The sequence below is a fragment of the Cnephaeus nilssonii genome (assembly GCF_951640355.1).
Source record: "Cnephaeus nilssonii genome assembly, chromosome: 2".
In the NCBI taxonomy this organism is placed as follows: domain Eukaryota; kingdom Metazoa; phylum Chordata; class Mammalia; order Chiroptera; family Vespertilionidae; genus Cnephaeus; species Cnephaeus nilssonii.
The window spans coordinates 103,127,077-103,152,873 of record NC_137073.1 but is presented as its reverse complement, the minus strand read 5'-3'; the positions used below and the strand labels follow the sequence as shown (position 1 = coordinate 103,152,873).

At 41.5% G+C, this 25,797-nt stretch overlaps 1 protein-coding gene across 4 annotated transcripts in view; it reads right to left on the bottom strand.

Annotated features, from left to right (window-relative positions):
- Positions 1–25,797, bottom strand: part of SEMA5A (semaphorin 5A) — a 392,963-nt gene that overhangs the window by 331,023 nt on the left and 36,143 nt on the right. Inside the window, exon 1 of one of the 4 annotated variants that reach the window (XM_079793137.1) lies at positions 20,212–20,620. The exons of the other annotated variants lie outside the window; for them this stretch is intronic. The gene's annotated coding sequence lies outside the window, so the exon portion shown is untranslated. Of the gene's footprint in view, positions 1–20,211; positions 20,621–25,797 lie in introns of those variants that run through there. 4 annotated transcript variants of the gene reach the window in all.

Here is a 25,797-nt window from a genome sequence, read left to right as displayed (position 1 = left end):
TCATAAGATTCATTAAATACATAAATACCTCGCTGAATGATACAATTATAAGCAAATGAATTTACTCTGAATTAAATGCTCCCTGATACATCTTTATTTCTATTTTACTTGAAAGAAGAATGCAGAAAAGTAACAACCTGCTCTTAGTAAAATGATGGGATGGTCTTTACACTAATAAGATCTATAATGCAAAATATGAAAAACAGCACCATATATATTTTTTAATGTATAAAAAAAGCTATGGACTCATTGCTTTTATCTCTCAAAATACATATAGCCAGTGGTATGTCTTCTAAGGCTCTGTCCTTTGGGAAATGTTTCTTCCACTTTTTCTTTAAAAGCTTGGCAGTGTTTGGTTTGGCTTTCTTTCTATCTGCCTCTTGACACTTTTGAGCATTAAAAAAGACATCATATAGTACTCTAGGAGAGTTTCCTTTATTTTCTTTGATTTTTGTTTTTTTATGGCACCCCCCTGATCACATTACGTGGCTTAGAAAATCAATGCTGTGCTGTGCAAATAAGGTATAAAATGAAAAGTTCCTGCCCTGTGTTGAAAGAGCAGAGTTGTATCATTATTTTTCCCTGAACTGTTCTATGGGCACAGAAAGAATCCTTAGTTCAGTCCAGGGCAGCAGCCAAAGGAATTGTCTCAAACAGCAGCTGTGAGGGGGATAAGAGAGTTGGGAGGTAAGAGAGGAAGCAGCCCAAAAAAAACTGCATCATCATAATTTTTTATCATTTTAGGTATGTTCCTAAAGTTTTCAGAGGTCTTTCTTTCTTCGTTGTGTATTCTGCACATATCCACTATAGAAAATGTGTAGCAATATGAAATAAAGGAAAAAAGTCATCGCCATTATCATTTTGGTGCATTAATTTCTGGGCTTTTATCTACTCTGAATTATTTTTAGAAAAAGATATATTTATGTTTATGTTATATTTATATGTATATTATATATATACATATATATATAAGTAGATATAACATAAATTTATACAGAATTGGTGTTTATTGAATGTTATGTATAATATCCATTTCCATGCATATAAAGTGAAATACTTTAAAAGGAGGAATTTTAACAACTGAAAAATATTCATGTACTTTATGCAGCATTGTTTATTAAATCATTTCCTTACTTGTGGCCATTTCTTTGGTCCATATTTTAAGTTGTTCATTTTTTGTTGTTGTTTGTGGGGATTTTTTGTCTATTCCCATAATAAACATGAATGATAAAAGTCAACCAGTCATATAAAGGATTTAAAGTAACAAAACAAAAAACGTAAACATCTATTTGTAGGTAGCAGTGTTGTGCATTTTGAAAAAGTTTGAATAGTAGAAAAATGGTGGAGACCTGTTAATAGAAGCTGTGGACTTTGCGAGAAAGAAGCTCTCTCTAAGGTGAGGAGTTCAGTCCCTCAGGGTGAATCCTGAAGGCCAGATTAGTCTGTGGGCAGAAATGACTTTCTAATGAGTCAGATCACCTCTTGCACACCTGGCTGAGTCCAAGTTTGAACAAGGCTGTGAAGTAAAGCTGAGCCTGAAGGCAAGTTTACAGGAATTCAGAGAGAGAAGCCAGATACTCAGGGATACCAACTGTGACAGACAGCCATCAAAGGCAAGGACAGACCTCCCACCAGGAAACAGGGGTTTGGCTTGACAAAGACCCAGGAGTAAATAGGCATATCTGAGAATCATCTTACCCATTTTTTTAGGACATTCTGATATTTCATCTTAAAGAGCCTATCTGTGTTTTAAAGATTATCTATTTGCTAAGTAATCAGGAGAGGAATCCCCACCATGTGCTGTGGAATTTATCTTCTTCTACCTCTAAGTGTGCGAGACTTGCCTGTCATCTCAGAATCATTCCCATCATCAGGGAGAAATGGCTATCCACTCTGCACAGAGGTAACACAGCAGAAAGAAGGGCCATCTGCCTCCTGCCATCCAGCCCTGCCCACCCGTCCTGCCTTCACTCTGGCCAACTCTCATGAGCCACTGGAGACTAAAATATGGCCAGCTTTCTCCTGTCTCATGGTTCTCACATCCAGGAACACGCCCCTCATCCAGCATGACTGCCTCTGCCTCTCGCATTCTTCAGGTCTACTTGTAAATGTCCTCAGAGAGGCTCTGGTAGACAGCCCTGTCAAAACCTTCACCACGCCCATTTCCTCCACAGCCCTCATCTCCATTTTCAGGAGACATTCAAGTCTTTGTTCCATATTTGTTTCCTGTTTCCTCAACTACAGTATACTTTAAACAGAAAGGACCACATACTTATAACTCATCAATATACACCTGGAGCCCATTGTAGGCTCTGTGAATACATTCTCCACTGTGAGCATCTCAGGTTGTGACACACATTAAGTTTTGAGGGAAAACACCCCTTATAAAAAATATTTCTTTTATGCTTCATAATATTCAAAAAAATTTTTGAGAAATATGCAGAAAAATAATTCACCTGCACAGGACCAAATGACTATTTCTATTTTAACCTAATTGTCCAGAGCAACAAAGTAAGAAAGAACCCAAAAACAGAAAGCGGGGTTAATTTGGCCAATAGGTACAAAAGTTAGACTGGACATGACTCTATAGCAGGAGAAACGTCTCATTCACATTTGTGTTACCAGTGTCCATCCGGGCATTCCGTCCTGTACCCACTGGACACTATCAGCACACCCACCCCCCAAACAGTGACTATCTGCAGACACTGCCAAATGTCCCCTGAGAGGCCAAGACCACCACCGGTTAAGAACCCTTGGTTTAGGTTACAGAAAAGCAAACAAATTTAGTTTTTATTAAAAAATCACAATGCTGAAAATCGCTTCATTTTCGCTATCTTCCTGAATCCAAAGCTCTTTTGAAAGTTGAGCTAATAATATAAGCCATAAGTTAGAAAGTAAGTCGTGGGGATATTTATAAGAGATAGGAGAGCAGTCACTGCCTGTGGCAAACCAGTCATTAGCTGCTGCTAATCTGCAGAAGGATCCAGGCTGCAGGCAATAAAACCTTAGGGTTATTTATTTAGCCAATTAGAGTCGATTTGGTGGCAACCCTGCTTTTGTGAGTATGACTAAGCTATGTGTATTCTTCAATTAATCAGGAAAATTGTTCACCGCAAATCTGCTCTTAGTGCCTTTCAGCGGGAAGAGGTCCCTCCAGCCTGCAGAGAAGCGAAGCCAGCCCCACTCCTGAGAGCAGCAGACTCATAACTAACCCACCCCGCAGGGAAGAGAGAGGTGCATGAGGAGTGTGTCAATTCGATGTGCTGGCCGTAGCCTTCACTGCTCGGCTCCAATCTTTGTAAAATACCTTGGAACCCAGGCGATCATGTTTAAGAGGGCCATGCCAGACTACAGAGCTAATGGGAAGCAGTAAATGAATGGAAACACAGCAGAACACCACCCAGGACAAAAGTATGAACAAAGCTCTGAGCGCATAAAAAAGTGCACGTTACCCTCTCTTAATAAATGTACAGAAACCAAGCACACCATGACAAAAGAATGGACAGACACAGGAGAGAAATTACGAACCACTTAAAGGTAGCTAAAAATGTGGCCATAAAAATTCTGAGTGTTATTTCTCTTTTATTTTCTGGTTTCCCCTAGCCCGGGTATGCACTCACCAAGCCCTCAGAGTACATTCTTATATATCAAAAGGTTTAGAAGAAAAAAGTAAATCAGCTCCAAAGACTAAAAAGCTTAAGTTACAAAAGAGGTGCACTTTAAAATAATAAATACTCAAAGACTTAAAGGAGAGGGGGGGAAAGCAGCTGTGAGGGATTAGACAAAGAACAAAAAAGCTATTAAAGACAGAGATAATGTCAAGGTCAGTTACTTCTTTCTGCCTGACACAGGCAGTATGGCCAACATGTGCATACACAGATAGGAAGTCATACGAATCTGAACGTGACCGTTCCTGGGAGCTAAGTCTCTGTTCACAGAACCATTCTGCAATGCAGGGGTCCCAGAAAGAACCAAATCAAAATTCTGCCACCTGAGAATAATAATGAAAGGAGAAAATGAATTGTCGACATCCGCAGATTCTTTTCAGCGGGAAAAGGAACAGATTTCCAACTCAAAATCATTAAAACATTGGCAATTTTATAAAGACTTCTTTCCAAAGATTAAGGCAAAGCATGATCCTGTTACATAAAAATGAAAGCTATGTTTATATAGCTCTTACAATCATTTCACAAATATGTCAACAATAATTAGTCACTGACATTATTTCATTGACTTCCCACAGTCAGGGAAATACTAAAAATTCCTTGTGCGAGCTCTTTGTTTTAACACAGTGGTTCTTATTCAGCCTGTCATCAGGCGGCTGTATGCAAATAGCTAGTTAGCTAGCTGTCACAGTCAACATTCAACATCTTTGAAGTTAATGATACTAAATGGAGCCACAGAAGAACTGTAATTAAAGAGCATGTTTTGATAATACCTCTGAAGAGTTATTTTACATTTCAAGCAGAGATATAGATATCTCTAGATATAACCCAGTAGACTTTATGGTACCACATTTGAAGCGTTATCATTAATATCAGTGTATTTCTTATTAGAAATTCATTCATTCAGAGTTAAGTATTATTTGGATCACTCATATACGTAATTGTTGCTATGGCCCAAATGTTTGTGTGCCCTCTCCTCCCCAACCAATTCCTTTGTTGAAGGCTAACCCCCCAAGGGGGTGGTGTGAGGAGGTGGGACATTTGATCATATGGGTGGAGCCCCTCAGGGTTGGGATTAGTGCCCTTATAACAAGAGCCCAAGAAAGCTCCCTTTCCCCTGCCACCACATGAGGACACAGTGAATAGATTCTGTCTATGAACCAGAACTCGGGCCTTTACCAGACCCGGGATCTGCCACCTTGATCTTGGACTTCCCAGCCTCCAGAACTGTGAAAAATAAATTTCTATTGTTTATAAGCCACCCAGTATGTGGTATTTTGTTATAGTAGCCGGAAGAGACTAAGACAATTATGAAGTTGGCATTAAGAAAGCACCTGACCTATACAAGGCGGGATAGGGCCTAAACTGGCAGTCGGACATCCCTCTCGAAATTCGGGACTGCTGGCTCCTAACCACTGGCCTGCCTGCCTGCCTGCCTGCCTGATCACCCCTAACCACCTCTGTCTACCTGCCTGCCTGATTGCCCTAACCACTCACCTGCCTGCCTGATTGCCCCTAACTGCTCACCTGCCTGCCTGATCGCCTCTAACCGCCTCTGCCTTGGCCCCTGCCACCGCGGCTTCATCTGGAAGGATGTCCGGAATAACTTCCAGAAGATTGTTCGGCTGTCTAGTCTAATTAGCATATTACTCTTTTATTATTATAGGTATTAAACAATCATTGCTAGTAAACAGAAAATTGTTGGCTTTTGTATATTTATTTTGAAACTTTAACCTGACTGAATTTTTATTTCTTCTAATACATGGAACTGATTATCTTGTGTTTTGGGGGCCAAAGTGTGGAATTTTATATTTTCCGTTTCAACATTCATATTTTCTTATCTCCCATTTTATCTGATTGCACTGCATAAACTTTCCAGTACAGCATTAAATCGCACTGGATAGCCAGCATCCTTATGTTCTTCCCTCCTTTAATGGGAGGAAACTGGTTATTTCCCACACTTCTCTTAGAGCCTATGGTAGTTAAGGTTCTGCATCAGTTACTGCTGGTAACACTCTGCAAAGGCTCACCTGTGTGGCTTCTCCATTCCCACCTTGGCTGGGATCACCCACTCTTTCTTCCTTCCTTAGAACTCTGCCTAGATGGGCATCTCCATCTGCACGTGAACTGAGTTGAAGTTAGAATAGCCACATGTCTGTCCACACCACTGGGCATTTTACATCTTGCCTGATGGATGTGACTAATCTTAACCCTGTAGCTATTGAATACCAGCCTCTGTGTGGGACATATGCCCACCACACACTCGGGTAAGAGGCTGTCCTCAGGTTAATCGATTCCTAAATTGATGTTGTCTACTAGTATATCCTAATACTGCATGCCCCCAGATCACAAGTGTTTACTTATAATTACTTTGTATATTCTAGAAAAAAATTTACCCATTTGGGAGTCCTTTTTGGAAACAGATGTTTAGGTTTATTTGAAATCCACCACCGGGTTAAAAAATTGTGGAAAGGAAAATGTTAGAACTCTATGAAGGTCCTCCTGAATTGAGTAAATGTTAGTATGAACTACCCTCCTGTGTTCTTTTGCATGTTAAGTCCACACAGCCTTGTTCTCAAAGCATCGTCTGAACTGCTCCCTCATCGGTGTGTTTATTGGTATGGTTTCTGGTTGTTATTTATTTTGCATTTAGCTCCAGAGAGAAACTGTTTAACATTTTCATGACTATTCTCTCTTTGAACAACCGGAAATCTCGGACAAGGCTCACACACCATTTCTGAGGTCCAGGCTTTTCAGAGGTCCAGACAGGCAGGTGACACATACAATGACATCCAAAAAGTGTCCTTTCAGCAGCTTTGGTCCAACTAGAAAAAACTAAGTTTAAATGCCGAATTAAGCTAACAACAATGGGTTCCTTTGGTTCTAATAAACCCTGGTCAAGAAAGAAGAAAATGTTAGCTTTTTTATAAAATGTGTTTACAGATGCTTACTAAATGTACTTGGCCCAGAATACAAAGACTTTCATTCTAATTAAAATTGTGCAAAAGGGAACAAAACTTCAGTCTTTCCATAAAACATATACCTTTGTAGCGCCTCTTAGGAGACAAGCTCTCTGTGAAGGGAGAAATGTAAGATAATGGAGAAACAGCCAATGGGAAGAAAGCTGGGGGATCAGAGCAGTTGTTGGTAAGCGTATTTTGCCTCAACTAGATGGAATGTGCTAAATGTGGATTACACTGTAAATATGTCTGGTCCATAATGATCATTTTGAGTATCAGAAATTTTGAGAAAAACCGCTCTCCAAATAGGATGGTCAGAATAGCTCAAATACTATTAAGCAGTGAAGTAGATATTTAAAACTTAAGAAACCAAAGTGTCCTTGAAGCAGAGCTCAGAGGAGAGGCGCATGGTTATTATAACTCCTGATGGAGAGATGCCTTATTTCTAACGTCATCATCCATTGCGATTCAAAGTGCAAATTGCTATCGAATAAGTTACCCAAGTGAGTATTTGCTCTAAATACACTGGCTTCAAGCACCTCTCAGGATTTCTCATTTTTAGCTTTGGAATGTTCCATTTTTGTCGGTACCACTTCACCCTCACAAAGACATGGCTGGTGTTTTTCTTCTTGCCACGTGATCATGGAAAAGATACACAATTAGCCAATCAGTGCAAACTATTGAAAATAAATAAATGAAACATTTATAAGTAGAAAATAGAACAATTCGGGGAATGATTCCTATTTGCTCCCCAAACAAACTGAATTCCTTGGTGAGAATGGATAGGTAAAATGATCAAACATATGTAAAATGTCTGAGGAAATTTCTTCAAAATAAATGTACTTAACAAATAGGATTGTCAACTTCCGTCTGCTCATTTACTAAGAGCAACATTTGCAATTTGAGAACATTAAAAAGGCCCAATTTGAATTGACTGAAGACCTCCCACAGCAGAGAAGAGAACCAAAGACAAGCATAATACATCTTACTTAAATTGACACAAGATTTGTTTGGCAAAAACCTATCCTTACATTACAGCTTTTGAAGACCATAAGTCATATTTTTAAAAATGAGTAACACAGTAAAATAGAAGATCATTTTCTTCTTTTATGTGATCCATCATTAATTTCTCTGTATAAAAAAAAATCATTAAAATAATTCTACAATAAAATTATGCCTAGGCCATCAGTATTTCATTTCAAAAGCATTCATTAAAGTGGACATATAATAAATAAATAAATGTATTCCTCCTTGAGGCGGTATCCAGTTACTGTACTCACATGGAGGGTAACATGTAGCTCCTAAAATAACCAGCCTGCGCAGCTCTGACGCTAATGCCTAATCCCACATCACACTGGAGAATGTACCCCACTCTCCTGCTCCTCCTTGGGATGAACCTACTCAGATCTCACCAGGCCTGTGGCTGCTATGCCACCTAAGGGACAATGTCCTTGATGACAATCTCATGTTAAATCTGACTTCTTTTCTTCAACTTGTCTCAGACTGACAAGTGGCAGTTGGTCTAGCGACCAAGCTCAACCTGTCCCCCTGTGGCACACCACCTGCCTTCCCATTATGTCTTCTCTAGATGAACTCTGTCTATTGGTTTTCATCCTCACAGAGAGACTTGTAAAACAGAGTTGTCAGAACCTAGTGGCAAGGTCCACTGGAGAGAAACTAGGAATCTCCTGTCCCAAACCAGTGCCAGGCAGTCTGATCCTCCTTACATGTCCATCGAATATGACCAGCATTTGGCTCATGACATCACCCAGTTCAGCATTGGAAAGAAGGAGCCACACTTGTGTGACACAACCCTTTGCCTCAGTATCCCCAATCTGAGAGCTGGGCCAGTCTGGCCATCACAGCTCTCTATTTCTAGTAGCCATCAACCTACAGTACATCAGGAGCTTTGAAGTTCTTTTTATTTATATGCCTAGACTGTACATGCAATTCCAAGACTTGAATAGATGCAAAGGCAGGAAAAACATCTAAGGAAGTAAAAGTTTACGAGCAGATAATCAGTACTGGAAAATTCTCTGATGAAAGTCGGGTTCAGATTTCTATCATCAACTTTAATATTTTATCTTAATCAGATCACCCTTAAATTGCCACTGCAAAAATGATGTTAAAATATAAAAATAAAAATAACCACAAAAATAATTTTCAAAGAAAAAGAAAAAACTCTTTATTGCCACTGCCATTTTATCCATCAAAAGGTTATAAAACTATTCAATTTGGTTTTATATCTACAACCAGGAATAGAAAACCTTATTCAATATATTTATTGAAAGAGGAAACCATAGATAAAATTAATTTGCCACTAGTAGTGGTCCTCAATTTATGGACAAACACTACTTGCTACTATTCATGCTCTTCCATAGTAAATCAGCAGTCAGTTTTCCTGTAATACACTCAAAAGGAACGTGGCAGCTTCTATAAAGTCCATCGGTTCATTTGGAAAGTTCATTCATTCAACAGGTTTTTATTAAGTATATCAGACACTGCTCTAGATACTGAGGATCCACCAGTAACAAGTCAGATAAACATATCTGCTCTCATGCAGCTCATATCTGTGTAGAAGAAAAATAATAAAAATAAGCAAATCTACACTAATAAAAGAGGAACATGCAAACTGACCATCACTCCGCTACACCCACCAGCCAAGCAGGAGCGAGTATGCAAATTAACCCAACAAAGATGGCAGTGGCCACAGAGCTGGAGGGAGCAGGAGGCTTGGGTTGCCCCCGGTGATGGAGGAAGCCAAGCTTCCCGCCCGCCCTGGCTGGCCCTGGCCTCTGCTCAAGGCTACAAAGTTTCAATTATAGAAGATAAATAAATCCCAGATACCTGCTTCCAGCCGGCCCTGGCCTCCACTCAAGGAGGCCCTGAAAAAAAAAAAAAAAAAAAGACAAAGAAAAAAAGGAGGGGCTGGGAACTTGGCTCGCCGGGGGGTGTGGCCAGCCTGCAAACAGCCATCAGCCCCTCACCCAGGCTGGTCAGACACCCCAGTGGGGACCCCCACCCTGAAGGGGGTGTGGCTAGCCTGAAAATAGCCCAAGCTGGCCACACTCCCATGGCCCGATCCCTGTAAACGGGCAGTCGAACATCCCTTGAGGGGTCCCAGATTGGAGAGGGTGCAGGCTGGGCTGAGGGACACCCCCCCCCCCGCCATGCACGAATTTTGTGCACCAGGCCTCTAGTGTTATAATAAGAAGGAAAATAAGCTCAATAATGATGAGGATGATAATAATAATAATAATAATAATCACCTGTTGACCACTTTTTCTGGACCAGGCTTTATGTACATATTACCATGAAGCCATATTGACACCTTTTCTAGAGGAGAAAATTGAGGCTCAGGAAGAAACACTTAAATTCACAGAATGGGAATTACTGACACAAGGATTCGAAGGCACATCTGCATAACATCAGAGAGTGTCTAAGTGTTACACTATTGGACTCTTGGGCAATCCTACAAGAGACCTCATTAACTACTGTCACGGGGATACCAGGCCCTACACCCACTGCAAGCTGGGTGTATAAGTTAACACATGGGAACAGAACACCAGATGACTCAATGCTCCTCAACCTCCCCAACACCCAAGCACCTCCTTCTCACCATTCTCCTTGGTACCTGCAGTACTCTAATTTCATTTGCTTCTCATTTTTACAGAAATCTTTATATAGAAGAAAACAGTATAAAGGAGACTTCCTCTAAAGGCATACTTTCTTGTTCATATTGCCAAAACATGAAAGTAACCAAGATGTCTCTCAGCAGGTGAATGATACATCCAGACAATGGAATATTATTCAGTGCTAAAAGGAAATGAGCTATCAAGCCAAAAAGACTCAGAGGAACCTTAAAAGCATGTTACTAAGTGAAAGAAGCCAATATAAAAGGCTACATACTGTATGATTCCAACTATATGACACCCTTGAGATGGTAAAACTCTGGCAATAAAAAAAAGATCAGTGGTTTACAGGGGTTAGAAGAGAGGGAAGGATGAACAGGTGGAGCACAGAGGATTTTTAGGTCAGTGAAACGACTCTTCATGATACTATAATGAGGGATTCACATCATTATACATCTGTCAAAGCCCAGAGAATATACAAGAATATACGAATCAACTATGAACTTGGGGTGACAATGCATCAATTTAGGTGCATCAGTGTAAGGAATATGCCCCCTCTTCTGCTGGGGGATGTACAGGAGGCAGTTGATCAATGATTCTTTCTCATCATTTATGTTTCTCTCTCTCCTTCTCCCGTCATCTCTAAAATCAATAAAAAATATATTTTTTTAAAAAAACAAACAAAATAATCTCTGTACTTTCCACACAATTTTTCTGTGAACTTAAAACTGCTCTAAAAATAAGTCTATCCATTTATATACATAATATATTTAATATGTATTTAATTACACATTATATCTCATTATTAATATGTTTAATACTAGAGGCCCAGTGCACGAAATCGTGCACAGGAAGGGTCCCTAGGCCTGGCAATCAGGTTTCCCTCCTCCCGGCCTCCCCGTCTCCTCCTTCCCTCGCTCCCTCAGTGCCCCGCCACAGCTGCTGGTCTTCTACCATGTTCCACGCTACCCCCTGGTGGTCAGCGTGCATCATAGCAAGCGATCGAACTCCCAGTCTCGAGCTCCCAAGGGAACAATTTGCATATTAGCCTTTTATTATATAGGATGATATATATTAAAGGTATGTTTTAAAACATACTATCATCGCCACATATTAATGTTTATTCAAAAAGTTACAAAATCCTAAATTTTTTTAATAATGGCTTCCCTCTATCTTGCACACCAATGCCTAGCTTGATTACTACAAGACTCCTCAAGAATTGTGACCTGGTAACATTAATAACTAGTTATTAACTTATTTATTTCTATGGGGAGAATGTCAGTATAGTCTATTTATAAAACAGAACTAACCGAAACCACGAGGCCATGGAAGGAAGAAAGAAAAATTTAATTAGGGCCTGACAGCCCTTGATATGAGATTAAAGTTATTTTCCTCCCAACTACAAATATGCAAAATTAAGTTGATATTGTGTTTTCTTCTCTTAGAAATGTGTGCTATGTCCTTGCAAGAAGTTTTTCCCATGCTATATTGTCTGAGATACCCAGGACACGCATATAAAAAATGCTAACTAGTAGATGATGGCTTTGATGCAATGTTGGCATGATGCCAGCACCTGCTGAAGTCTCACATACACACATACAGACACACACACACCAGCAGCTCAGAACTGACCTTTCTGAAAATAAAATTTGTGAATCTCAGGGGGAAGGGGGGTTGGTGGAGGGTTGGGAAGAGATCAACCAAAGAGCTGGTATGCATGAATGCATATATGCATAACCCACGGACAGAGACAATAGGGTGGTGAAGGCCTGGGGTGGGGGGCAGGGGTGGGCTAAAAGGAGCCAATAGGGAAAAAGGGGGACATATGCAATACTTTTCAGCAATAAAGATGTTTTTTTTTTTTAATTTTTTGAAAGACTATTTTCTACCAGTGAGCCAACATATCATCTGTTTTCATCTCTCCAGGTGCCTGGGTTAAACACAACAGATGTAGGGCTACCATACTCTTAACAAGCACTATCTATTTCTGGCAGGTGCTAAATAGTGTCTATTTTTCATTACATAAGAAAATGCATGTTTTCAAATATAAGTGGGCCATGTTCTTATCTGGATCTGTGTCCTTCCAAATGTTCTCCATAAAGGCTGAGCTTAATGACCCCTTTTTAATAAAACCCAATTAAATCAGCAACTATCTTCAGAGCTCTTTGCTTTTACATAATTAGCCAGGTGCTTTCAGAATAACAATAAATAAAAGAAATTCAAGACACAGACCCTGGCCTTGAATGGGTAACCCAGTTGTTTAGAGCATAATCCTGATGCGCAAAGGTCTTGGTGTAATCCAGGTTCAGGGCGCATATAAAAGCAACCAATGAATGCATAAATAAGTGGAACAAATCAATGTTTCTCTCTCTCTCTCTCTCTCTCTCTCTCTCTCTCTCTCTCTCTCTCTTTCTGGAAATCAATAAATTAAATTAAATAAAACAAAGACATAGACCTGGACCTCAAGGTGTTACTTATGGAGAGAAGGAGGCAGGAAGGAGAGAAAGAGAAAGGGGGAGGGGAGAGGGATGATACAACAAAGTTAATTTTTTAACTCTCAAACTCAAGACGATCAAAGAAATAGAACTTCAAGGCAGTATAGACGAGGTCTATAATGAAAGAAGTAAGTCTATGTCTTCTGAATATCATCTTTCTGCTTCCAGGTAAGTTCCCAAAACATTTGGACACTTGATCTGAACAAAATCTATACAGGCAACATGTTGATGTGCTTGCCAGTCATTCTCCAACCTGGCTGTTCTTCAGATCCACCTGGACAGCTTTCTAACCCACACTGCTCCCAGCCCCTGAAGTTTTATGAGGTCTTAGATGAGTCAGCTTTCTCCTATGCCCCGCACCAATCTAATATTTACATAGCACTTTAGAGTTTGCAAAATGCCCTTGATCCTCCTAATTTTTACCTGTCATATCATTATAGTCATCTTTTTAGAAAACAGGTTATATGACATATCCCTGTTTGTAGCCAGTAAATAACGTATACCATAGGCTAAATTTAGACATTATGCAAGATTAAAAAAAAAAAAGTAGTCTGTCCAATAGACTGGCATATATTAGTGACATCTATCCACATATACAAAGTTATGCTACCCAAAGGATCTGGTTAAAATGTTCAAGTTTCTAAGAAATGATAAATGCACCTTTTTGGAATTTTTTCACTTTAAAAATTCTTGTAAACTGTCTATATTAAAATAGCCATTCTAAAGTTGAAAGCTAGGAATTCCAGCAAAGAGCAATATTTGTACATAAGTGCGTGAACCTACTTCAAAACAAAAGCAAGTTGTAGGATGTTTCAAAGTGTGTAAGTTCTTTTTTCATTCCCTGTGAGGCTGCCATTATTTTAAGCAAAACAAAAATCTGTGTTCCTTCTAAGGCAGGGGCTGCCATACCTTTGGTCACACGTGCAGTATAATGGGATCCCTACTAGAAAATCGTGGTCCCAGGGTATTCGGTAACTTACCTAAAAGAAGGCTGGATCTTTAGAATGGTCTTGATTCTTCCATTTTTATTTTCAGAAATACATTTTTATGACTCACCAATTAGTCCATAAGAATATTTTCAACGCCCATAAAACCATGTACACCCTGCAACCCGCTACCAGGAAGAACAAGATTCTGAACAGCCCATTTGCAATAATCACTGTTCATTTGTGTTTTAATATGCATGAGTAAAAAGGCCTTAAAACAGCCTGGCATAGGATTCCAATCTTTGTCTTTTAAACAAGTTAATCTGGTATCGTCTTCCAAATGCAAAGCTGTGTTAAAAAAGAGTATTGTACGGTCGAATTTCTCGTCCCCCTGTTAGCTTAGTGTACTGGGGAGCTACAGGGGCAAATATTTTTTCTCTAAAACACTGGAGCCAATGAAGCCACTGGAGACCACCAGCTTTCACACTTGATGGAGAAAAACGAGTTCCTAATGGTAACTGGCCTTCATATATTTAACATCAGTGCTTCCTCAAGAAACACATCACCATTCTTCATACTGCCTCCAAAACCATTATCCTCAAGCACCTTTTTATTTTAATAATAATAAAAAAAGCCCTGCATATTTTTTATGCTTGCTACTTTCCCATGATACTTTCTCAAATATAGAATCCACTGTGTTTGGACACAGGTAGCTGGGGACAGAGACTGTTACAGCAGCAATGATGGAGGAGACAGGAGAGATCAGATTATTGTCTTCTAGTGCGCCTCAATAATTGGGTGAACCTCACGCAAACTGAGGATTAAGGTTGGAGGTCATAGAACTCCGGTAATAAATGTCTGAAGACTGTGTGTGCTAACATTTAGCCAGCCCTTCAAGACCCCAGGCATCTAAGCACGCCACAGATGGCGGCAGTTCATCTTCGAAACAGCCCCATAAGAAAGTGCTATTATTGTCCTCACTTTGCAGAAGAGGAATATGAGACAGAAGTCGGTATCTTGTTCAAGGTCATAAACGAAGTAAGTGATGAGCAGTGATCCAGCTGTGAGCCTCTCTCTGCGAAGCCGCTGCTCTTAACCATTGGGCTGTTTGGCCTTCATTCATTTCTCACTGAAGCTGCAAGTTTCTGACGTTAGTCCCTCTTCCCTCACCGTGTGGTGGCCTGTGGTTTGACTCTTGGCTAGCGCTCACAGGCGGCTGCACGCCATTATATTCTAAGTTGTGAAATTATATGTTCAGTGCTGGGGATCCGATGTGTGCAAAGCTGGGTACAGCCATGAATACAAAGACAATATCCCAAGTTAACTGCATGGAGGCCGGGGGCCAATACCCCTACTGCAGTCCACCTGACCCTGTCAGTCACGGTCAGTCATTTAAACTCCAAATAAGTAGCCAGTAATGTTCATTGAATTGCCCCTTTACTCTCCACTGAAAGGTAACAGTTGATTTTTAAATTATTGAGTAACTAAAAATTACTTTTGTGCCTTTAATATGTTTCCATTGCCTAAAAACATTTTTCTATTGTTATTAAAAGACTCGATGTGGAGGTTAGCAGGAGAACCATTTTTTCACTTTCCTACCGTTATCAGAGATTCATGATCGCCTTCTATGTGCCATGGGCTGTCATGGAAGGACAGAGACTGGACACAGGGGAGGGAGAGGCTGCAGACCCTCTGTTGGCTCCTCCCAGCCACCCTCCTAGTCTGCGGGGATGCTCCAGTTCAGAGGTGTTCAAACAGGTATGTTCCAGGAATAGAGGCCTCACTGTGTCTAGAAAAGTGCTTCTTTGTCTTTAGGTCAGAGAGGTAAGGAGATGGGGAAGGAGGTATGCAGGCCACCAGCTCTGAGTGGGCAGGGTCCCCTATCCCTCCCTGTCTCGGGACCCAGAGCAGCAGCCTGCCTGCCTGAGCTCAGGTCCCTCAGAAGCCAGGTGTCAGACCCTAAGCCAGAGAAGTCCTGGGCTTGGGGAGCTGCTGGCTTGTCCTCCTTTGTGTTCCATCTTTGCTTCCTTTATGAGGGCTGGTTTATCTTTTTCCCTAGACTGGCCTTTCCTCTCGAATGAAGGGGTCTGGTCAAAAATCAGGCAGAGGTTTGCAAGGAAATGGGGGGGGAAAAGAAGCTTGACCTGGATTGGGATCGGGATCCTGATCAAGAAACAAATATTTATCTTTGCTTTGGATAGGGGTTCAGAGTGGGAGGAGAGGAAATAGAGGGTACGGGGAATGGAGAGTGGAGGTTAAATTAGGATGGGAGCGAAGGCCCACCTGGTAATAAGGTGCTCCTGTACCTGCCCTTGGCCTTGGTTTCTGTACTCTTATTTCCCTCCACAACCTGGCAGATGGTAGATGTTCCAAAATAGAATTAAGTGTTCTTAAATTCCCTGCTATCAACCGGCACATCTTACAAGGCTTCATACGCAATTAACCCTGATGAAATATCTTATCCATTTGTCTAGAAGTGAGAAACCATTTCCTGAAATTGGGTGCAATCATTGCCCACAGAGTACAGATTCTGGGCCAACACACAAGGATGCATCTGTTACCTACAGTACAAAAGAGAGTTTCTGGAATAACAACATAATTGTCACAATAATTTCAGAGCATCATTATCATAAATAAAAACAAAGCGTCTAAAACATAACAATGCCACCAAGAAGGAAATAACTTTCATTCAACCACCCACCCAGCTATTTTGATAAAATTATGCCAAACTGTGTCATATGTTGTTTTAGTTCAGAAATGAATTTTGGAAACCTTCATTCAAATTTCTGAAGGTTATGACAATTTCCAAAGACAGCGCTGCAGTTATTGTTGGGTTCTCTCAGAACACTGTGTGGAGTCTCACCTGGACTGTGCTTTGCCACTGAGGCACAGCCACCATGGAGATGTGGGGCCCCGGGGTCTCTTTCCCAGCCCACAATATGGCAGCATGGAGAGACGCTGTGAACCAGGGGATGCGCCTCAGATCACAAAATCATCAGCATGCCTCCTCTGCAGCTGCCTGCTTCCCGTGGGTGTGTCACCCACGTGCTGCAACAACCAACGCTGACCCGGTTAAACACGTCACGCCAGGGGCCGTTATAACTCTAACCATGGACGTAAAAGGCAATGTTTACCAGGGTTTGGGATGGGTTGGGTTTAGCAGGGTGAGCATGTGTTTTTGTTCTGAATTTATTCTGTGTATTTGTTTTTTGTATACGATTAACAATTACAGAACTCACTCTAGCAAACAGACATATTAGTTACCACAAGCTAAGGGGAACACAATGAAAATGCACGCATGCCGCCGCAATGATGACTAGGTCCCAACCACATGAGTCAACACAAAAGAGGGGGTGACTCTACTCCAGGAAGGTCCCAGTCGCTCCCTTGGACCAGAAGGATGCTCGTGCTTTTGTGGTGCCACCTGGTGGAGCAGAGGAGACTGGAGCAATTGGTCATAAATACGGTTGACTGTCCTCACCCCACACCCACCCTCAGGAGACCTTTTACAAGAATCAAAGCATTACTACTCTTAAAACATCACAAACTCTTATGGGGTACTTTGAAAAAAAAAGTATTTAAAGAGAAAACATCAAACAGTTTAGTGCCATTTCTTTATTCTCTTTCTATCCCCACCTGAGTCAACTTTCTCATATTAAAAAGTCATCAAGTCCAAAATAAAGGCAAGGAATGGATAAAAATGCTGAGTGTATTTGGTAACGAATACACTACCAAATCGCAGGAATTGCACTGTAGGTAATGGCACCAAGAAGCTGCGCCTCCTGTGGGACATGAAGACTTCCCCATTGGTCGAATTACATAGATATACGTTCTCTCCTCCCCCCATTAAACTGCAAGCTATTTGAAAAAAGACAAACACCTTCTATACCTCTGAATATCAGTCAATGTCTACACACAGTAGGCTCTACCAACAAGCTAATATAAGTGCATGAAGTTTAACATCTGACATCCTTTCTAGTGGTCCAGAAATAGACACTTCGATTCTTTAGTATCTCATTTTTCTGTTACTTTAAATAAGGATAAATAAATTACAGCCATACCAGATAGGTAACAAAACCACCATCAATACATGAATACACATCACCTTCAAAGGGTTTCAACCTGGTTATGTATCATGAACTTGCATCCTCTAATAACAAAAACCAAACTCCACGTGGGTTCCCGAGCAGAGATTCTTCTGACCCACAGCACGGTGACAGGGAAGAAACTGAGATAAAGTATAGGAAAACTGAGAGGAAAAAGGCCACCAAAGTTAGTGCTATCTTGCAAAAGTTTTATTTTACAGAAATAGAGACATAAATAAATAGGAAACAATGAGAAAATATATGGGATGTGAAGCTCCATTAGCAAGCATCCATCTGTTACTCATATTTTAATATCTTCTGCATCACCCTACAGAACAACACATGCAATTAAGCAGAAATTGCAAAGCCATTTTTTCCCAGTAAGTTATTGTCAACAGGCCGACCACACAGAGCCAGATGCAAATCACTAAGTCAATTTAACACCAGTTTATAAAGTTTTGATTCATCCTCAACCCATTTGGGGTGATTATAATGCATTATCATTAAATGCAACACACGGTTCCGACTCAATCATTTGTAAATCCGCCACATATTGATGGTGAAGGTGGGGCGGACATCTTCCCCAGGAGGCCTCCGAAGCGATATTCTTTCCAAATGACACAAAAACTGCTCACAAGACACATGCGGAAAGCTGTCTGGCAAAACACCAAACCTTCCAAAGGTTTTAATCATGCTAGCTCTCGGTGTGTGCATTTTCAATCAAAGCGTGCCTCGCTAAACAACCAAAACCTCTCATTTTCCCCCGACGGATCCAGAGGCCTCCCCTTCACCCGGGGATGCACCCAGGTGATCCAGGCTGACGGAGCCCAGCGGACACCCTGAGGTGCCCTGAAGATAGGGCGCCAGAGAAAATCCAGGATGCCTAGTTAAATTTGCACTTCAGATACCAAGGGATACCTTCTTATGATAATCATGCCCACACAACCTTTAGGATATACTTAGACTAAAATACTGGCTAACTCTGGCACCCCGACCCACAGAACATCAGGTGGTGGTGTGTGCCTGGCCGGCCCGGTCCACACTGTTTGTTTCAAAAGACGAAAATGTTTGATGGTGCTCCAAGCACACTTGCTCCCTCTTGAGTCTCTTCCCTGCCTTTTTGGCGCTTGCCAACACATCGCTTATACGCTGGGCCTTGACTCCATAAGGATCTTTTATCAATATCTTCAGAAGCTGTGCTGTTAATTAAAGATCAAACTAAATTCATCCCCTAGTGAAAGAACTAACTACCCCTGCCTTTATGAAAAAAAAGAAAAAGAAAAAAAAACTAACACATTTAACAGCCATTGTGCGAGGCTAATTTTTCTTGCATTGATTTTCTTGATACTCATAATAACTTATAGAAAGACTATGGGGGAAAATTAACAACATTCTAAATAAGACAGTGTTTCTTCAATTTGCTTAATTCACAAAACACATTCGCAGTTTCATATATATAGCTTTGTTGAAATAGTTGCTAACACAATTTAGTCCCTAACCTGTTATTAGGATTTGACCATAACATAGAAAAATAAAATCCATAAATATTACATTTAAAAGTGTAGGGGGCTAAGAGAAGAGAAGATAACCTAAATTGCCAATAAATTATATTTTACTCTAAAGACAAACATCAAAATACAGTCATGTGCCACTTCACAATGGGGATAAATTCTGAGAAATGCATAGCTAGGCAATGTCATTGTGTGAACATCATAGAGTTCATTTATACTTTGCATTTATACAAATATGGGAAGCTTAAAACTTTCTGTGAATTCCCTTATAGAAAACGTAACCTGTTCAATTTCTACGTTGTTCCACTGTAATTACTAAACATATGATGGAATGCAGGTATCTACATTTTTACCACAGCATTGGGACAATACTTAAAATGATCAAACGTACCTCAGAAACCAAAATAGTCAAATATCTAATCATGCATATTTGAGTAAACTCCCACTCTGTCCCTAAATAGCATTTTTTAAATAAAAGTGACAATATCGTGGATGCGTCTGAAGGGTCTGAGTTAAATGGGGAAAAGAAACAAGCCCTGTACTCAACAGGAATCACTTTTCCTTGAGGTAAAGCTCATTGCTCAGCAGCAGTGAAGATGGAGGAGAGGAACACTTTCCAGGCATAGTTGGAATTTAAATAAAAGCAGAAGAGGCCATCTATCTGCAACATGGACCAAGGTGTGCTAGTATTTGAGGACTCAGTACCCAGAGATGTATGTGCATTCTAGAGGCACCATCTGGCCCAAGGTAAGCATGTCTGCCTCCGACAGCCATGTTCCTGAGGACATGTGATTTGAAGTACCTGAGACACCCATACCATGGCGAGCCTGAGGGGACAACAGTGTCCCAGCAAACCTCATTCCAGAAATAGCAGAGAGCTTGCCTGGACTCCCTGCCAGCCATAAGTATCTCTAAACATCCTGCATCTTGGGCTTACAGAGTTTCCACGGGATTCCTCAAGTGTGAGCCGGCCACTTCTGCGCAAGGAAACACGTGCTGAGCTTGTCACTTGGCACCGGCCCAGTGAAACCAGAGAGCCCGTCCTGGCAGGAGGCCCTGGCACGGCAGTCCTCAACTTCAAGTAGAGGAACAAGTTGCGTCTTTGAAATCCCTCAGAGACATGCTGCCTGAAAAAGTAGAGGCCACAACATAATGAAATAGTCTTCCCAAATGGTTCCAATTGGGGGCAGAGGGAGGGGAGGAGAAGGAAAGAGAAGCAAGGATGGGAAGGGAAGTGTCAGGGATCAACAGGTCTGGTCCCATTCTGTGATTTCCGGCATATTTTCCCAAAGGGGCACACGAGAACACGAAACTGCTCAGCCAAGGTTATATAAAGTTTTCTTCTAGAGAAGACATTTTCTTGATCCTTTCACCCTGGGCTCTGAATACGTTATGTATCCAAATAATGATAGTATTATGTTTTCATACTATTGTATGCCTGGTGCACCAGCTTGATGTCCAATCACCTTCAGTATTCCTATAACTGCATTTTCCATGGAAATAAAACTCATCAGCGAGTAATTTCTTCTAACCAAAAATCTCAACAAAGTTCAGAAGGCTGATGAATTAAAAGTCTAATTTAGCTTCCCTATTTATCTTCTATGGGGGCAGAACAATTATAACTTGGGGAGGGGGGGTGCTGGAAACATCCATTCTCTATATTCTATATATAATAGAGAAATATGCTAATTAACCGGGATGCCATAACGGGTCGACCGGACAGGAGGAGGTTGCACACACAGCGTTGGGGGTGGGGCAGCAGGGGCCTCCACAGGCCTGCACTGGGGGAGGGCCTGATCAGCAGCGGCAGCGGCTGCTTCAAGGGCCAGAGATGGAGGCAGGGCTGGACTGGCAGTGGCCGCGGCTACTATGGGGCCTGGAGAGCGAGGCAGGGCCGGACCAGCGACTAGAGGGTGGGCGGCGCCACGTGATTTTGAATCGTGTGCTGGGCTCCTGGTTACTATAATAATTATTAAGCAGTTTCACCTGGGGGGACTAAGAATGCAATACCCAAGTTCCTCCCCCTATCCTGGGTCTAGCTTTCAACAGAGAGCTCATTGGGCTCGGCTTATCCAGTGAAGAAACGGGTTTAGTATAATTTTTTAACATTCTACATCATGTGCTTATGAATCAAACTTTTCAATTACGACCCTATTTCATCAGTTATTTTCACTAATTACCAGCTGGAGGTCTCAGGTACAGCCTCACTCTTTAGGGAAACAGGAACCCGTCTGCTGGACGGATCGCAGCCTCATTTCCCCCATGGGGTTGGTCTACAGATTGTCCCAACTCTTTGCGATTACAAGGTGGAAGCTGTTAAACTCCCTCTCGTCCATTTGCCTTCCCTGCACCACTGAATGGAGCGTTAGCTAGTCACCCTCTTCCTAAAAGCCAGAGCGGGCAGGGTGCCAGTGCCCACACACAAATAACCTGTCCTGAGACCTGAGGACCCCGAAAGGAAGAGTCTGGGCACATGGCACCCAAACTCCTCTGCCGGCAGTGTTTCCCGAGAGGACCTGCCAGATTCCTAAAGCTAAGACAGTGATTTCTTTTCTAACCACTGCAAAGAAAATAAGGTACAGGCTCATGGATGGGGGCATGATTTTTCTTCATTGCCTTTGACTTCCAGGTTTATAATTTCCGTGATCAATGATAAGAACAGCCTCATGGTGAGCAATCAGAAATTCATCCTGGTAGATTAACTGTCATCCAAGCAGCTATTCTGCACATTCACCATGCACAGAGCCAGATGAAATATGCCAAAAATAAAACCACATGGAGTAGATATTAAGAGAAATGGTGCCCTGGCCCACGAAGGGGGTTCTCAAGCTCGTGAAAAATTCCAAATATAGGTAAATTAACACATCCCACCAGTATAATTTATATGATGTGATGGCTACAGACAGATGACATAGAAGGGACCAGATAATGCAGAATCATTCATAGACTGAGCATTAGACAAGTTCCAATTTCACTGTAAAAGTTTAATTTTATATTAGCTGCAACTGGACATTTTTAGCAGGCTACACGTTTTAACTTCAAACCATTGGTTAGAAGTTGCTAAAATTACCTGACATCTTAGTTTGTTCATATCTACATTGAAGTGCTATTATATATATTAATACGTAATTAAGGTTCTAGGCAAGATGTTAAACAGCTCTGATGCTCAACTCCTAAATTACTGTTTTAAACCCAACATTAATATAAAACGTCTCTTTTTGAAAACTGTAAATAACCATCACCAGACAATCTTACGTGGCCCAATTTTTGGCAAGACGATGGACAAGAAACCCATTTAAGGAGGAGGCCAAACTTAATTACAACTAAGTGCATCCCCATGGAGCGAGGGGAAGGAAAGGCCCTGGAATAAGGGGGGAGATCTGTGTGGCTTTGTTGGACCCTCACTAACTGTTGCCAAAAATGGCAAGTAGACATGAAAACAATGTCTTTATATCCCAAAGTCAACAGGGAGCTTCCAGACAGCAGATCTTGGTTATAAGGTCCTGAAACACAATGGACCTCAACCGCCATGAGCGCACTACCATGCTGAAGCCATGCCCCCCACCCCACATGCTACCCAGATCACCACGTGTCTTACAAGGACCCTTCTCTGTAATTATTCTGAAGCATGAGCTTGTGCCAAGATAACCTTTAAAATTCAATAATTGCCCAGTATTTGTTAAACGCTGATCTGATTTAAAGTTTGCCACACACACCAATAACGAAAAGGGTGTCAATTCCTTATAGACCAATGTCTATTCTTGTGAGAAAAGGAATGAAATTAGGGAGGTAGCATAGGTGTTATTTTACGAGAAATGAAATAAATTCAGTAAATCATGTGGGTGCATTCCATCTCAATTAGATCTAATTACATTTATGGCTGTAATAAAGGAGCACGTGCTTTGGATGAGGGAGTCATTGAACTTTCACCATCACCCTGAAATAGCAGGTCTCCACCTCCATTATCTTCGAGTCACTTCCAGGTTAAAACCATCCTGGATTATGCGGAGCAGATTTACATGTCAACTAGTTCCTCAGAGAGAGGGGATGCCATCTGGCCCCGTACGACTTCTCATCAGCAGTGTATCTGAATGCCATCGTCTCGTGTTTCCCACACATGCCGCACTCACCTTCTTCAGGAATACACTGACTCTCTCATCAAACTTCTTTCCCTGTGCCTCTGACACAATACGGATACAGATGCTTATTCCTTCTTGCAGGATGTACTTCTGAGGTACATATTAGAGGTACATATGTCCACAATATGGCCTTCCTCTCTAAGACCTTTTCTGAACCTTTCCTTATTGCTTGGTTTCCCTATCTGATGCAACACCGATAAAGCCTATGACACTATTCTCAAGTCTGCCTACGAGGGAAGCAAACAGGCTCCTGTAATTGCCATACAATAACACAGGCAGGACCCAAGTTCCAGCCTAGAAGCATCCATCATGGAAAGCTATTCTTCATAGCCAAAGGAAAACGTTAGAAAGGCAGTGTGCGGAAGTGTTTCTAGAACATGATTATAAGGCTATGGTAGCAACTGGTGAGAGATGAGTCACTGTGAGTGGGTGAGTTTTAAGACCCAAAGATTTAAATTCATCCCTCTACACCCCACCAACATAACAACTAGTCGCCTTCTCCAGTTTCTCACCTTGGAACACAGCAAAAACCTTTCTTCTAAAGATCAAGCAAACACCAGTGAGTGTCATCTCCCTCTTCAGCACGAAGCCCCCTCCTCTTACCACATCCAACAGGCACCAAATCCTGCTCATTAAGCCTCCTAGACTCCTGTTAAATGGACCTATTTCCCTCTCGCTCCACTATTACCTCTCTGATAAAAGCCACCACCATATCAGGCTTGGGCTATTGAAGAGGCTACTACATTGGTCTCCCTGCATCCAACCTTATATCCACCAATCCATTCTCTACGCTGCAGAAAAGGAGGGTTTGTAACACTCCCATGGGTGCATGGCACTGACTGTGGGGATACATGCTGGTTAGATGAACTTTTCCGGTTCTTTGAGAGTGAGCTTTCATGCTCTTCTAGCCTTCCAACATGCAGCTCCTTCTGCCTGAACATCTTCTCCCACCACCCACCTCGGCCAGGTCCTCTGCCTTCCATGGTTGTCCACATAATGGCCTTCCTCTATGAGACCTTTTCTGAACCCTTCCTAATTGCCACCTCCTTCCTGATATATACTCTGGAACTTTCTCTACCTTCCCTTCCAAAACCTTCCTCCCATTTCACGAAGTTACTTTTAAAACTTCCCATTTTCTTTGGCCCAATAAAAGTTCCGGGATTGGAGGTGAAGAATCTGGAAACACCCTTTTTAGTTTAGGAATGAATGAAGGTAAAGGGGCATCCATTAGTCTCAGGTTCCTGGCATCGAAAGTTAGAGGAGGTCACAAGTATGGCTCCAAGAAGACCTGAAATAGCCCCAGATCCTCCTCACATATTTCACAGCCTGGGAGCAGGTCCCTCACTAACTGTTGCCAAAACAACATTAAAACAACATTCTTCTCAACACCACCCAAAACAAATACATGTGCAAAATCTTTCCTTTCTCCTGACTTCAGCACTGATCAAAACACCTTCATAATTAAGCATTTCTTTTTATATAAAATTATATTTTACTAAATGTTTCCACAGACCTAATCTTCATGCTCTGAAAAATCCTGAATGGGAAGCAAAGCACACATTGCTAGTTTGCAAATTAAATGGAGGCTCAGCCCGGCCGGCATGGCTCAGTGGCTGAGCATCAACCTATGACCCAGGAGGTCATGGTTCAATTCCCGGTCAAGGTGCATGCCCAGGTTACAGGCTTGATCCCCAGAGGTGTGCGGGGGGCAGCCAATCAATGATTCTCTCTCATCATTGATGTTTTCATCTTTCTCTCTCTCCCTTCCTCTCTCTGAAATCAATAAAAACATTTAAAAAAATAATAATAATAATGAAATAAAAGAAATGCAGGCTCAGTGCCTGAGGCGACTTGTCTAAAGCTACTAGTATGTGGGTAAGAAGTGATGACTCCAAAAGCAGAGATCCCGGTCTTCTGATTCATCATCCAGTGATACTTCTTTCTCTCTTTGTGTAAATCAGGTGTTCATAGTAACTGAGCAATCTCAATGAACACGGAGTGGATTTAAAAGTCAGCGTTCATGCTCAGCTCTGCTACGCTGTGTACGGTATCCTGGAAAGACCTCAAGAAGAGCCTGGTCCCGTGCCAGCAGGAGCGCCAGCAGGAGCGCCGAGATGCATTCTGCTTCTCCTTTTAAGGCATTGTAAACTAAAGAAAGCCTCCACACCCTCTCTTTCCGTTCCACGCACAACCAAATCCCTTCAATGAAAGCACCAATGTGGTTTAGTTGCAGATTATTTTTATCTATTTTTGAAAGTCAACTACACTTAAACTGAACAAATATGTTCCCCTGCATGTTTTCCCAGAATTTCAGTCAAAGTTTTTCAGTAATTAGGCATTTTTCCTAGAGTGTTGTGAACCAAATAGTGTTCTGTGCCAAAGCG